The following is a 16007-nucleotide window of genomic DNA, read 5'->3' on the forward strand; positions in this document are numbered from 1 at the left end:
GACAAGGTCACTCTGTGACCTGTACCTTTATTCCCAGGACCAAGAAGTGCTGACCCTCCGTGGGACCTCCCTTTATATACCTGGATGACCAGGTGAGGAGTTCACCCCCTGTGATCAAGGTGTGCATTTCTTAGGTGTATACAGTGTACAGTGTTGTTACATGAAGGTTACAGTTACATGAAGATTACATACATGACATCACCTCCCCCCAACGTCTTTGGGTCAAAGATTGGGTCTTTCAGGCGGTCGACGCTCTCTCTCTCTCTCTCGAGGAGCGCCGCAGTTGGGGCTCTGGTTGTTGAGCCTTGGCCTGCGTCTCTGTCCCCTGTGGTGATTCCGGCCTGTCCGGGCTGGCCGCAGGGACTGTGCATGCTGGTGAATGTTCTTGTTGCTCGTTCACTGGCGGTGGTGTGAGCAACATCTCATGATCTTCCTCAGGTTCCTCAGTGTCCATGCTGAAACTTTTTTTTTACTTGGTCCAGATGCTTGCAGCATATCTGCCCATTGTTAAGTCTGATCACTATGACCCTATTCCCCTCTTTGCCAATCACAGTACCCTCAAGCCACTTGGGCCCCAAAGCGTGATTAAGAACAAATACAGGGTCATCGATTTCTATACATCTGCCCCTTGAGTTACGGTCATGGCACTCATTTTGGGACTGGCGCTTGTCGTCAACAATGTCTGACAGGATTGGGTGAATGAGAGACAGCCGAGTTTTAAGTGTACGTTTCATGAGTAGTTCTGCTGGCGGGACTCCCGTGAGCGAATGCGGTCGGGACCTATAGGCCAGCAGGAGGTGCAATAGGCGGCATTGAAGGGAGGGTCCTTGAATCCGGAGCGTGCCTTGTTTTATGATTTGGACCGCACGTTCCGCCTGGCCATTGGAAGCCGGCTTCAACGGTGCTGTCCTGACATGTTTGATGCCATTACTCGACATGAACTCCCGGAATTCATAGCTAGTGAAGCACGGGCCGTTATCGCTAACCAGGATGTCTGGCGAGCCGTGGGTCGTAAAGACCACACGCAGACTCACAACGGTGGTGGATGTCGTGCACAAGTTTAATATGATGCACTCGATCCATTTCGAGTATGCATCAACAACAATGAGGAACATTTTCCCCATGAACGGGCCCGCGTAGTCTACGTGAATACGTGACCATGGCTTGGTGGGCCAGGGCCAGGGGTTAAGTGGGGCCTCTCTGGGGGCATTGCCCAGCTGGGCACACGTCATGCACCTGCGAACATAGTGTTCCAGGTCTGCATCAATTCCCGGCCACTATACATGTGACCGGGCAATGGCCTTCATTAGCACAATGCCTGGATGCTCGCTGTGGAGTTCCCTGATGAATGCTTCCCTTCCCTTCTGGGGCATGACTACCCGGCTGCCCCATAGTAGGCAGTCGGCTTGGATGGAGAGTTCATCCATCCGTCTGTGAAACAGTCTGACCTCGTCAGGGCATGCTCCGTGTGCGGGCGCCCAATCCCCAGTCAGGACACATTTCTTAATCAAGGATAGGAAGGGATCTCTGTTTGTCCAGATTTTGATCTGGTGGGCTGTGATGGGAGAGCCTGTGCTGTCAAAGGCATCGACAGCCATGACCATCTCAGCGCTTTGCTCCGCTGCCCCCTCAGTGGTGGTCAGTGGAAGTCTGCTGAAAGCGTCAATGCAATTTTCGGTGCCTGGCCGGTGCCGTATGGTGTAGTCATACGCAGCCAGCGTGAGAGCCCATCGCTGTATACGAGCTGACGCATTGGCATTGACAGCTTTGCTGTCTGACAACAGGGATGTTAACGGCTTGTGGTCCGCTTCAATCTCGAACCTTCTGCCAAAAAGGTACTGGTGCATTTTTTCACCCTGTAGACACATGCGAATGCCTCCTTTTCAATCATCCCATATCCCCGTTCTGCTTGGGAGAGCGACCTGGAGGCATAAGCCACAGGTTGGAGTTGGCCCTCATCATTACTCTGCTGCAACATGTGCCCAACCCCATAGGATGATGCATCACATGTCAAAACCAATTTCTTACAGGGGTTGTACAGGGTCAACAGCTTGTTTGAACAAAGCAGGTTCCGCGCCCGATTGAAAGCCCGTTCCTGACAGTCCCCCCAAAACCAATCGCAACGCTTACGCAGGAGCACGTGTAGCGGCTCCAACAATGTGCTTAAGTTCGGCAGAAAGTTCCCGAAATAGTTCAATAGTCCCAGAAGTGAACGCAACTCCAATGTGTTGCCGGGCCTGGGCGTGCGACGGATCGCCTCCGTTTTGGAGTCGGTGGGCCGGATCCCGTCTGCGGCAACCCTCCTGCCCAAAAACTCGATCTCTGGGGCCAAAAACACACACTTAGACTTCTTGAGTCGCAGGCCTACCCGGTCCAGTCGGCATAGCACCTCCTCCAGGTTGTGGAGGTATTCCTCGGTGTCTCGACCCGTGATAAGGATGTCGTCCTGGAATAGGATTGTTCCGGGGATGGATTTGAGCAGGCTTTCCATGTTCCTTTGAAAGATAGCGGCTGCTGAACGAATGCCTGTTGTAAACAAACAGCCCCTTGTGCGTGGTGATGGTGGTCAGTAGCTTGGATTCTTCGGCCAGTTCCTGGGTCATGTGATGTCCAACTTGGTGAACAGCTTGCCGCCTGCCAGCGTGGCAAAAAGATCCTCCGCTCTCGGAAGCGGGTATTGGTCTTGTAGTGACGCTCGGTTGATGGTGGCCTTGTAGTCGCCACAGATCCTGACCGAGCCATCCGCTTGAAGGACAGGAACAATGGGGCTTGCCCAGTCGCTGAATTCAACGGGCGAAATTATGCCCTCTCTTAGCAATCTGTCCAACTCACTCTCAATTTTCTCCCGCATCACATACGGCACGGCTCTGGCTTTGTGGTGCACTGGTGTGGCATCTGGGGTGATGCGTATCACTACTTTGATACCTTTGAAAGTACTGACACCAGGTTAAAATAGTGACTCAAACTTTTGTAGGACCTGTGAGCATGAACTTCGCTCCACAGATGAAATGGCGTGCACATCCCCCCATTTCCAGTTCATCTCAGCTAGCCAGCTCCTCCCCAAAAGCGCGGGACCATTTCTCGGGACAATCCAGAGAGGCAGCCGGTTCTCTGATCCATTATGTGTGACCACCAACATTGCACTGCCTAGCACTGGGATGATTTCTTTGGTGTACATCCGTAATTGCGTCTCAATGTGTTCTAGCTTGGGTCTGCTAGCTCTGAGTGGCCATAGTTTCTCGAATTGTTGGACACTCATAAGTGACTGGCTGGCCCCTGTGTCCAGCTCCATGCGTACCGGGATGCCATTTAACAGTACTCTCATCATCATAGGTGGCGTCTTTGTGTATGTGCTGTGGATGTTTGCCACCTGAACCCGCTGAACTTCAGCATCCATTGCTGTGTCCCAAGCATAACTCTGCCTTGCAGACCCCTCTTGTGGTTCATCTGCTTCGTAAACCAGCCTCGTTGCGGGCTTCCGGCACATTCTGACTAAATGTCCACTGAAGTTACAATTTCTGCAGATAAATTGTCAAAAAGTTAGTTTGCAGGTGCAGCAGGTAATCAGGAAGGCGAATGGAATGTTGGCCTTCATTGCGAGAGGGATGGAGTACAAAAGCAGGGAGGTCCTGCTGCAACTGTACAGGATATTGGTGAGGCCACACCTGGAGTACTGCGTGCAGTTTTGGTCACCTTACTTAAGGAAGGATATACTAGCTTTGGAGGGGTACAGAGACGATTCACTAGGCTGATTCCGGAGATGAGGGGGTTACCTTATGATGATAGATTGAGTAGACTGGGTCTTTACTCGTTGGAGTTCAGAAGAATGAGGGGTGATCTTATAGAAACATTTAAAATAATGAAAGGGATAGACAAGATAGAGGCAGAGAGGTTGTTTCCACTGGTCGGGAAAACTAGAACTAGGGGGCACAGCCTCAAATTACGGGGGAACCAATTTAAAACCGAGTTGAGAAGTAATTTCTCCTCCCAGAGGGTTGTGAATCTGTGGAATTCTCTGCCCAAGGAAGCAGTTGAGGCTCGCTCATTGAATGTATTCAAATCACAGATAGATCGATTTTTAACCAATAAGGGAATTAAGGGTTACGGGGAGCGGGCGGGTAAGTGGAGCTGAGTCCACGGCCAGATCAGTCATGATCTTGTTGAATGGCGGAGCAGGTTCGAGGGGCTAGATGGCCTACTCCTGTTCCTAATTCTTATGTTCTTATGTTCTTATGAAACCTGCAGGTTTTCGCAGCATGTCTGCCCCCGCACCTCCAGCATGAGCTGAGATTGTTGTGAACAACAGAGCTGTTACCAGGCATTCCTCTCTGATTGTCTCTTTGATTACTCTTGAGCACTCTGTTAGTGGGTGTCAGTGGCCCCATCCCGGGACGTATTGTCCCTTGTGATGGTTTAATTGTCCGTTCGACCTGCCATTGTCTGTGTTGAGGGCCCACCCTAGAGTCTGTTACTGCCTGGGTGGTGTTAAATTGCCCTTGCCTGCCTGCGGGGTTCTGAGTCGCGTTTACCATGTTAACTCCCTGCTCCGTCGCCACGTTGGGAGCAGAGTTGCGCGCGTATATGATCTTGGTTTCCTCCTCCCCCGCCATGAAGGTTTGAGCCATCAACGCCGCTACTTCCAAGGTCAAGCCCTTGGTCTAATTAGCTTCCTAAAATTCCCGGCATGACCAATGCCCTCAATGAAGAAGTCCCTTAACATCTCCCCTTACAGAGGCTGGCCAAGCGCCGAAGATCCACAACAATGTCCGCTATGCTCTGTCCTTCCCGACGTCGGTGCGTATAGAATCGGTGTCGGGCCATGTGTATACTGCTCGCCGGTTTGAGGTGCTCACCGATCAGTTTGCTGAGCTCCTCAAAGGTCTTGACCGCCGGCTTCTCAGGTGCGAGCGGGTCTTTCATCTTAGGTCCACAGCTGGTCAGTAGATGTGCCCTTCGCTTGTCGGCCGCTGCCGTTCCCAGCCAGTCCTTCGTGACAAAGCTCTGCTGGAGCCTCTCAATGAAATCGTCCCAGTTCTCACCAACACAGTACCGTTCCTCTGTGCTACCGGTGGCCATTCTCGTTGATTCCCATTTCTCATCGCCAAATGTTATGTCCTTACACGCTACTGCAAATCAACACGAGGCACATACTGGAGACAAAGTCACTCTGTGACCTGTACCTTTATTCACAGGACCAAGCAGTGCTGACCCTGCGTGGGACCTCCCTTTATATACCTGGATGACCAGGTGAGGAGTGTCTCCCACAAGTTCACCCCCTGTGGTCATAGTGTGCATTTCTTCGGTGTATACAGTATGCAGTGTTGTTACATGAAGGTTACAGTTACATGAAGATTACGTACATGACACTCAGTCTCTCTGTGTCTGTGTGTGTCTCTCTCTCTCTGTCTCTCTGTCTCTCTCAGTCTCTCCGCCTGCCTCTGTGAGTGTGTGTGTCTCTCTCAGTCTATTTGTGTCTGTGTGTGTCTCTCTCTCTCTCTCACTCTCAGTCTCTCCATGTGCCTCTGTGAGTGTGTCTCTCTCTCTGTCTCTCTGTGTGTCTGTGTGTGTGTGTCACTCTCTCTGTCTCTCTCAGTCTCTGTGTGTCTGTGTGTGTGTATCTCTCTCAGTCTCCACGTGCCTCTGTGAGTGTGTCTCTCTCTCTGTCTCTCTGTGTGTCTGTGTGTGTGTGTCTCTCTCTCTGTCTCTCTCAGTCTCTGTGTGTCTGTGTGTGTGTATCTCTCTCTCTCAGTCTCCACGTGCCTCTGTGAGTGTGTCTATCTCTGTCCCTCTCACTCTCTTCCCGTTGCGACATATCATTGGCAATGCCACTCACTCGTACTGCAGTGCTCGCACCTGATTGGCTGCCTGGCACCAGCCGTGAGTCAATGACCTCACTTCCTTTTGCAAGAGAATTTCCCCCACACCCCGCAAATTACCCCCCAGGAGAACCAGGCAGGGCGCGTGGTGGGAGCACTGTGTACAAACATAGAAACATAGAAACATAGAAAATAGGTGCAGGTGCAGGCCATTCGGCCCTTTGAGCCTGCACCGCCATTCAATGAGTTCATGGCTGAACATGCAACTTCAGTACCCCATTCCTGCTTTCTCGCCATACCCCTTGATCCCCCGAGTAGTAAGGACTTCATCTAACTCCCTTTTGAATATATTTAGTGAATTGGCCTCAATAACTTTCTGTGGTAGAGAATTCCACAGGTTCACCACTCTCTGGGTGAAGAAGTTTCTCCTCATCTCGGTCCTAAATGGCTTACCCCTTATCCTTAGACTGTGTCCCCTGGTTCTGGACTTCCCCAACATTGGGAACATTCTTCCTGCATCTAACCTGTCTAACCCCGTCAGAATTTTAAACGTTTCTATGAGGTCCCCTCTCATTCTTCTGAACTCCAGTGAATACAAGCCCAGTTGATCCAGTCTTTCTTGATAGGTCAGTCCCGCCATCCCGGGAATCATTCTGGTGAACCTTCGCTGCACTCCCTCAATAGCAAGAATGTCCTTCCTCAGGTTAGGAGACCAAAACTGTACACAATACTTCAGGTGTGGCCTCACCAAGGCCCTGTACAACTGTAGCAACACCTCCCTGCCCCTGTACTCAAATCCCCTCGCTATGAAGGCCAACATGCCATTTGCTTTCTTAACCGCCTGCTGTACCTGCATGCCAACCTTCAATGACTGATGTACCATGACACCCAGGTCTCGTTGCACCTCCCCTTTTCCTAATCTGTCACCATTCAGATAATAGTCTATCTCTCTGTTTTTATCACCAAAGTGGATAACCTCACATTTATCCACATTATACTTCATCTGCCATGCATTTGCCCACTCACCTAACCTATCCAAGTCACTCTTCAGCCTCATAGCATCCTCCTCGCAGCTCACACTGCCACCCGACTTAGTGTCATCTGCAAATTTGGAGATACTACATTTAATCCCCTCGTCTAAATCATTAATGTACAGTGTAAACAGCTGGGCCCCAGCACAGAACCTTGCGGTACCCCACTAGTCACTGCCTGCCATTCTGAAAAGTGCCCATTTACTCCTACTCTTTGCTTCCTGTCTGACAACCAGTTCTCAATCCACGTCAGCACACTACCCCCAATCCCATGTGCTTTAACTTTGCACATTAATCTCTTGTGTGGGACCTTGTCGAAAGCCTTCTGAAAGTCCAAAAACACCACATCAACTGGTTCTCCCTTGTCCACTCTACTGAAACATCCTCAAAAAATTCCAGAAGATTTGTCAAGGATGATTTCCCTTTCACAAATCCATGCTGACTTGGACCTATCATGTCACGTTTTTCCAAATGCGCTGCTATGACATCCTTAATAATTGATTCCATCATCTTACCCACTACCGATGTCAGGCTGACCGGTCTATAATTCCATGTTTTCTCTCTCCCTCCTTTATTAAAAAGTGGGGTTACATTGGCTACCCTCCACTCGATATGAACTGATCCGGAGTCAATGGAATGTTGGAAAATGACTGTCAATGCATCCGCTATTTCCAAGGCCACCTCCTTAAGTACTCTGGGATGCAGTCCATCAGGCCCTGGGGATTTATCGGCCTTCAATCCCATCAATTTCTCCAACACAATTTCCCAACTAATAAGGATTTCCCTCAGTTCCTCCTCCTTACTAGACCCTCTGACCCCTTTTATATCCGGAAGGTTGTTAGTATCCTCCTTAGTGAATACCGAACCAAAGTACTTGTTCAATTGGTCAGCCATTTCTTTGTTCCCCGTTATGACTTCCCCTGATTCTGACTGCAGGGGACCTACGTTTGTCTTTACTAACCTTTATCTCTTTACATATCTATAGAAACTTTTGCAATCCGTCTTAATGTTCCCTGCAAGCTTCTTCTCGTACTCCATTTTCCCTGCCCTAATCAAACCCTTTGTCCTCCTCTGCTGAGTTCTAAATTTCTCCCAGTCCCCGGGTTCGCTGCTATTTCTAGCCAATTTGTATGCCACTTCCTTGGCTTTAATCCTATCCCTGATTTCCCTTGATAGCCACGGTTGAGCCACCTTCCCTTTTTTATTTTTACGCCAGACAGGAATGTACAATTGTTGTAATTCATCCATGCAATCTCTAAATGTCTGCCATTGCCCATCCATAGTCAACCCCTTAAGTATCATTCGCCAATCTATCCTAGCCAATTCACGCCTCATACCTTCAAAGTTACCCTTCTTTAAGTTCTGGACCATGGTTTCTGAATTAACTGTTTTATTCTCCATCCTAATGCAGAATTCCACCATATTATGGTTACTCTTCCCCGAGGGGCCTCGCACAACAAGATTGCTAATTAATCATCTCTCATTACACAACACCCAGTCTAAGATGGCCTCCCCCCGAGTTAGTTCCTCGACATATTGGTCTAGAAAACCATCCCTTATGCACTCCAGGAAATCCTCCTCCACCGTATTGCTTCCAGTTTGGTTAGCCCAATCTATGTGCATATTAAAGTCATCCATTATAACTGCTGCACCCTTATTGCATGCACCCCTAATTCCCTGTTTGATGCCCTCCCCAACATCACTACTACTGTTTGGAGGTCTGTACACAACTCCCACTAACGTTTTTTGCCCTTTGGTGTTCTGCAGCTCTACCCATATAGATTCCACATCATCCAAGCTTATGTCCTTCCTAACTATTGCATTAATCTCCTCTTTAACCAGCAATGCTACCCCACCTCCTTTTCCTTTTATTCTATCCTTCCTGAATGTTGAATACCCCTGGATGTTGAGTTCCAAGCCCTGATCATCCTGGAGCCACGTCTCCGTAATCCCAATCACATCATATTTGTTAACATCTATTTGCACAGTTAATTCATCCACTTTATTACGGATACTCCTTGCATTAAGACACAAAGCCTTCAGGCTTGTTTTTTTTAACACCCTTTGTCCTTTTAGAATTTTGCTGTCCAGTGGCCCTTTTTGTTCTTTGCCTTGGGTTTCTCTGCCCTCCACTTTTCCTCATCTCCTTTCTGTCTTTTGCTTTTGTCTCCTTTTTGTTTCCCTTTGTCTCCCTGCATTGGTTCCCATCCCTCTGCCATATTAGTTTAACTCCTCCCCAACAGCACTAGCAAACACTCCCCCGAGGACATTGGTTCCGGTCCTGCCCAGGTGCAGACCGTCCGGTTTGTACTGGTCCCACCTCCCCCAGAACCGGTTCCAATGCCCCAAGAATTTGAATCCCTCCCTGCTGCACCACTGCTCAAGCCACATATTCATCTGCGCTATCCTGCGATTCCTACTCTGACTAGCACGTGGCACTGGTAGCAATCCCGAGATTACTACTTTTGAGGTCCTACTTTTTAATTTAGCTCCTAGCTCCTTAAATTCGTTTCGTAGGACCTCATCCCTTTTTTTTACCTATGTCGTTGGTACCAATGTGCACCACGACAACTGGCTGTTCTCCCTCCATTTTTAGAATGTCCTGCACTCGTTCCGAGACATCCTTGACCCTTGCACCAGGGAGGCAACATACCATCCTGGAGTCTCGGTTGCGGCCGCGGAAACGCCTATCTATTCCCCTTACAATTGAATCCCCTATCACTATCGCTCTCCCACTCATTTTCCTGCCCTCCTGTGCAACAGAGCCAGCCATAGTGCCATGAACTTGGCTGCTGCTGTCCTCCCCTGATGAGTCATCCCCCTCAACAGTACTCAAAGCAGTGTATCTGTTTTGCAGGGGGATGACCGCAGGGGACCCCTGCACTACCTTCCTTGCACTGCTCTTCCTGTTGGTCTTCCATTCCCTAGCTGGTTGTGGACCCTTCACCTGCGGTAAGACCAACTCGCTACACGTGATACTCACGTCATTCTCAGCATCGTGGATGCTCCAGAGTGAATCCACCCTCAGCTCCAACTCCGCAACGCAGTCCGTCAGGAGCTGGAGGCGGATACACTTCCCGCACACGTAGTCGTCAGGGACACTGGTGTTGTCCCCGATTTCCCACATGGTACAGGAGGAGCATAACACGTGACCGAGCTGTCCTATCATGACTTAACCCTTAGATAGGCAACAACAGTGCTAAAGTTTACTCACTGTTATAGAAGAGAAAAAGAAAACAGTGTCGCATTAACTGTTCTGATGCCGGCTGGCACGAGTATGTGACCCGACTGGCGTCTGTTGATGAAGGCCCTGCTCTGAGGGCCATTAAATGAAAATAAAAATCGGCAATCAGTGTTAAAGCAACAAACAGTTTAAGCTTCATCCTCCTAATCCCTATTGCAGTGCTGATTTTTATTGTGATGAAAAGATCGAGATTGCAACACCTTCATTTCGGAAACGAATAATGAAACGGTGCAGGTCCGTGGGGAGCCGTTTCAGGTTTATCATCGTCCCATCAGTCACCAAACTTGTAATAATGCATCATTTTTACGATGAATGGAGAATAGTCAATAAACACAGTCTGTAAGCAACTCAGTATAAACGTCTGCAGATAGCTTCTGTCTGACTCACACAATCAGAATTCACAGAATCAGAGAAATTTACAGCACGAAGGAGGCCATTCGGCCCATCGTGTCTGCGCCGGCCGACCAAGAGCTATCCAGCCTAATCCCACTTTCCAGCTCTCGGTCCGAAGCCCTGTGCACTTCAGGTGCACATCCAAGTAATTTTTAAAAGTGGTGAGTTCCAGACCCCAACAACCCTCTAAACCTTCTACCAATTACTTTAAATCTATGCCCCCTGGTTATTGACCTCTCCAATGGAAACAGGTCCTTCCTATCCACACTATCCAGGCCCCTCATAATTTTATACACCTCAATTAGGTCTCCCCTCAGCCTTCTCTGTACCAAAGAAAACAAATCCAGCCTATCCAATCTTTCCTCATAGCCAAAATTCTCCAGTCCAAGCAACATCCTCGTAAATCTCCTCCACACCCTTTCCAGTGCAATCACATCCTTCCTTTAATGTGGAATTGACCAGAATTGTGCGCAACAATGATCTGGCTCAGTGCAGTACTGAGGGAGTGCCGCACTGTCGGAGGGGCAGTACTGAGGGAGTGCCGCACTGTCGGAGGGGCAGTGCTGAGGGAGCGCCGCACTGTCGGAGGGGCAGTACTGAGGGAGTGCCGCACTGTCGGAGGGGCAGTACCAAGGGAGTGCCGCACTGTCGGAGGGGCAGTACTGAGGGAGTGCCGCACTGTCAGAGGGGCAGTACTGAGGGAGTGCCGCACTGTCGGAGGGGCAGTACTGAGGGAGTGCCGCACTGTCGGAGGGGCAGTACTGAGGGAGTGCCGCACTGTCGGAGGGGCAGTTCTGAGGGAGCGCTGCACTGTCGGAGGGGCCATACCGAGGGAGCGCTGCACTGTCGGAGGGGCCGTACCGAGGGAGTGCCGCACTGTCGGAGGGGCAGTACTGAGGGAGTGCCGCACTGTCGGAGGGGCAATACTGAGGGAGCGCTGCATTGTCGGAGGTGCTGTCTTTCGGATGAGACATTAAACCGAGGACCCGTCTGCCCTCTCGGGTGGACATAAAAGATCCCATGGCACTATTTTGAAGAAGGGCAGTGGAGTTAGCCCTGGTGTCCTGGGGCCAATATTTATCCCTCAACCAACATCACTAAAAGCAGATGATTGGTCATCATCACATTGTTTGTGGGAGCTTGCTGTGGACAAATTGGCTGCTGCGTTTCCTGCTTTACAACAGTGACCAGACTTGAAAAGTACTTCATTTACCGGAAGCCGATTTGGAACATCCTAAGTGTTATGTCCTTGGATGCTCTGATAATGACTCCACGAGGCAATGTGTTGTACTTGAACTGTAGTGACCTTAGTCCTTTATTGATAACTCCAGAGTGAGGATCACACCTGGTGGCCTGCCTTTTATACTAGGCCAGGCACACCTGTACTGGTAACCTACAAGTCTCCCACTGAGGTGCCCCCTGGTGTCATACCTTGTAATAGTACCAACAGTCACCATGTAGGATACATGACATCACTCTCCCCCAAGCCTTTTGTGCAAATCGGCTCATCATTGACTGTGCTCTGGGCTTAGCTCTAGCTGGTTGACCCTTGACAGATCGTTTCAGTCTTGGCTGAGTGGTTGGTGTTTCGCCTGCAGTAGAGTGCTGGTGGTTGTTGTTTGTGTGTGTCCCTGACCATTCCATTCTCTCTCCCCCGCACTCTTCCCCCGCACCCCGCCCCCACATATAGATTATGCCGGAGGCTCATTACATTCATATATGTTCAAGTCCAGAAAAACAAGTTTGCATTACATTTGTGTTTCAGTTGTGAGACAAGTACATTAGACTGGTGAGATACATTATCGATACGTACTGGGGATGGGTAACCGGTGCGTAGGGACAAGTTAGTTCCAGAACTGCTGGATGGTGTCCAGTCTGGTTGTGGTGCGGTGCCCAGGGCTGGCAGTGGGAACCTGGTTGGCTCCAGTTGCCTGCTCTCGGGGCTGTTGCCGTGGTTCCTAGCGTTGGGCAGGTTCACAGATACCTGTGACCTCCCTGTCCTTTCTTTGCCCCCTGGGTCGCTGCTGCTCCTTGAGGAACTGTTGTCTAGCAGTGCACGGGGAACTGCTGACTCGCTGGCCTGGGTGTTGTTTGGTTTGGGATCCTGGCTGGTCCCGGTCCCCTTTGGGAGAACTGTTGCAGGTGACTCTTGGTTCCCGGGTATGGCCTTGGTGGCGATGGGGTCTGGGGGCTGCACCTTAACACAGTCTGCTCTTTCAGGTTCATGGTGGTTAGTGTCATTGGGTGCCTGAGAGGTGGAGCCGATCAGGGGCAGGGTATCGATACCGGTGCCATTGCCCTCCTGAGGTTGCTTGCTCTGCAGCTCGTGTGTATTGGCTGCTTGTGGCCACACTCCATGGTGCATAACTCTGGTCCCAGGGACGCAGGCCACAGCATTGGGTAGCTCGCTGATCCTGTGTGCTCCCGATGGGTGTTTGCCCGCTGCGTTGGCTGTGTGCAGTTGAAATCCTACATTGCACAACTTTCCATTATTTATTGTGAATACCTTGTAGCTCCGACTTTTCCTTGCTTGTTGCATGTACACAACTCTGATCATCAGTTACACGTTTTACCTCTAACTCACAGTTACTATTACATTGCTTGAGTGTGTAGAACTGTCCCTTTAAGTGTGGTGGGTTGCAGGCCTCCTTTAAGAGAGCCTTGCTTTCTTTACACCAATCCTCTTCTCCGTTTGGTGCCACGTGTTGCTCCATCAGCGCTGCACCTCGTGGTCTGGCCGCCGCCATCTTTTTCTTCAGAGCATCACCTCATGGTTCAGGCGCCATCTTTCCTCCATCCACGATGTCGATTGCGGCGATCCTCTTCTCCCCGGGTTCTGCCTCCGAAGCTGGGAAGTCGCCTCTGGATCCGAGTTTCTTCCTCCGGAGCCCTGCCACGGGAGCCTGGAAGGTGCACTCGGGTCGTCCCAGCTGGATCATCTCCACGCAGTCGTGCTGGGAGGTGTCTGTGCCTCGGGTGCTGTGCCGGTCTGCTCTCTGGTGCTGGGTCCACCCTCAGGTGAGGGCTTTCTTTGCCTCTGAGCACAGAGGACGTCGATCGCTGGAGGGGTGAAGTCTTCCCACTTCCAATGGATCTTCTCCATCCACCTTCTTCCGAGTAGAGTTGGTCCATCACCTGCAACAATCCACAGGGGTAACTTGTGCACCGTGCCATCATGGAGTACCTTAACATCCGCACTACCAACAACCGGGATGAGTTCATCGGTGTAGGTGCGCAGCTTTGCCTGAACCGGGACCAACTTGGGTCGTTCAGCCTGATTGTCCCATAGCCTTTCACAGGCTTCTTAAATCATCACTGACTGGCTCGCCCCCGTGTCCACTTCCATGAAGACTGGAACGCCATCTATCTCGATTTCCATCGTCAACGGGGAACGCTCGGTGGTGCAGGTAAACATGCTATGTACCTCGTCGTGGGGCTGAGCTGCCTCTCTGCCCATCCCGCGCTGGATTCATGGACATCTGCAGACTCTTCATCGACACAGTGAGTCATATTTCTCTTACACATTCCCTGGAGGTGGCCCTTTGTGCTGCAGCCTTTACACACATAGTCTTTAAAGTGGCACTGGTGAGCCCTGTGATTTCCTCCACAACGCCAGCATGGAGCTATTCAATTAGCCGCCCTCGGCGGACTCTGAGTTAAGGGACTCGGGGGCCTGTTCTCTCTTCCCTGTGAGGGTTCACGTTCTACAGTCCAGCCTCTAAACGGCACCACTCTGTGCACAGTACCTGCCGGGTTTGAGTCCTGAGGGTGAGTCATCTGCCTAGAGCCACAAGTCGAGGTCATGAATGCCTGGCTCACAGAGATGGCCTTCTGCAGTGTGACTGTGGTATCCGCCGACAGTAGCTTATGAAGAAGGCCCTCATGGCTGATTCCAATGACAAAAATGTCCCGCAACGCTTCATTGAGGTGGTCGCCAAAATCACACGTTGCCGCCAGCCTCCTGGCCTTCGGGCCGTCGGTGGGTGTAGAACCGGTGTCTGACTGTCAGGATGCTCTCCTTGGGCTTGAGTTGCTCATGGATCAATGTTACGAGCTCCTTTTATGTCTTAGACGTTGTCTTCGCTGGTGCCAGCAAGTCCCTGACGAGGCCATAGACGGTGGGCCCACAACTGGTTAGCAGGATAGCTCTGCGCTTATCAGCCAGTGTGGCCGGGCCGTCTCCTGCCGGGTCGTTTACTGTGAAGAAATAGTCGAGCCTCTCCACAAAGGCGTCCCAATCATCATCATCAGCGAACTGCTGCAACGTACCAAGGGTAGGCATTTTCACATGAAAGTCCATAATCTTGTCGCCAATTGTTATGTCCTTGGATGCTCTGATAATGACTCCACGAGGCAATGTGTTGTACTTGAAGTGTAGTGACCTGAGTCCTTTATTTGTTAACTCCAGAGTGAGGATCACACCTGGTGGCCTGCCTTTTATACTAGGCCAGGCACACCTTGTAATAGGTAACCTATAAGTCTCCCACTGCTGCGCCCTCTGGTGGCACACCTTGTGATAGAGCAAACTATGGCCATGTAAGATACATGAGGCTAAGGATGGGAAAGGTGCTATATAAATACAAGTACTTTCTTTTAACATCAAACAGTTTGAGAGGGTTATCAAAAGTGGAATAAATGAGCAAGGAGCAGAATTGGGCCAGAACTTTACAGGGAGGATTGAGGAGGATTGTGGTGGAGCTCAGCGGCCTGTGGCAACGCCAACACACCCATGCAATGCAGGTATATTGCTGCCAATCTCTGGCCAACTTTAAAGAGAGAAATGTATCTTTCAAAGAAAGAAAGACTTGCATTTCGATAGCGCCTTTCACGCGCTGCGGACGCCCCAAAGCGCTTTACAGCCAATGAAGTACTTTTGAAGTGTAATCACTGTTCCAAAGCAGAAAATGCGGCAGTCAATTCGCCCACAGCAAGCTCCCACAGACAGCAATGAGATAATGACCAGATCATCTATTTGATAATGGTGTTGGATGATATATTGGGCAGGACACCGGAGAGAACTACCCTGCTGTTCTCGAAATAATTCCTGTGGGATCTTTCATATCTTTCATATCTAAGGTTGGTATGCAGGTACAGCAGGCGGTTAAGAAAGCAAATGGCATGTTGGCCTTCATAGCGAGGGGATTTGAGTACAGGGGCAGGGAGATGTTGCTACAGTTGTACAGGGCCTTGGTGAGGCCACACCTGGAGTATTGTGTACAGTTTTGGTCTTCTAACTTGAGGAAGGACATTCTTGCTATTGAGGGAGTACAGCGAAGGTTCACCAGACTGATTCCCGGGATGGCGGGACTGACATATCAAGAAAGAGTGGATCAACTGGGCTTGTATTCACTGGAGTTCAGAAGAATGAGAGGGGATCTCATAGAAACGTTTAAAATTCTGACGGGTTTAGACAGGTTAGATGCAGGAAGAATGTTCCCAATGTTGGGGAAGTCCAGAACCAGGGATCACAGTCTAAGGATAAGGGGTAAGCCATTTAGGACCGAGATGAGGAGAAACCTCTTC

At 50.3% G+C, this 16007-nt stretch overlaps 1 protein-coding gene across 1 annotated transcript in view; it reads left to right on the forward strand.

Annotated features, from left to right (window-relative positions):
• LOC139228043 (chemokine-like protein TAFA-2) overlaps positions 1 to 16007 on the forward strand; it is a 75989-nt gene that overhangs the window by 27731 nt on the left and 32251 nt on the right. The window lies entirely within an intron of this gene.

Source organism: Pristiophorus japonicus, chromosome 17 (genome assembly GCF_044704955.1).
Source record: "Pristiophorus japonicus isolate sPriJap1 chromosome 17, sPriJap1.hap1, whole genome shotgun sequence".
Classification (NCBI taxonomy): domain Eukaryota; kingdom Metazoa; phylum Chordata; class Chondrichthyes; family Pristiophoridae; genus Pristiophorus; species Pristiophorus japonicus.